Below are 200 nucleotides of genomic sequence, written 5' to 3' on the forward strand. Positions count from 1 at the left end.
GTTTAAAACGTAATAATCACTTTAATCTAGCTTGCGCCAACAGTTGTACACGGAAGCAGTTCCGGGCTGATGACGAAGGACGTCAGCGTTGCGCATGCGTGTCACTCAGAAGTGACAAACGCAGAAGCGCAGGGGAGAGATCAAAACAAAACAACGTCATGAATTAGAAGTACAAAATGAGGATTTGTAAAGAAGAATGT

This window comes from Sinocyclocheilus anshuiensis, unplaced genomic scaffold, assembly GCF_001515605.1.
Source record: "Sinocyclocheilus anshuiensis isolate Anshui unplaced genomic scaffold, SAMN03320099.WGS_v1.1 scaffold484, whole genome shotgun sequence".
NCBI classification, from domain to species: domain Eukaryota; kingdom Metazoa; phylum Chordata; class Actinopteri; order Cypriniformes; family Cyprinidae; genus Sinocyclocheilus; species Sinocyclocheilus anshuiensis.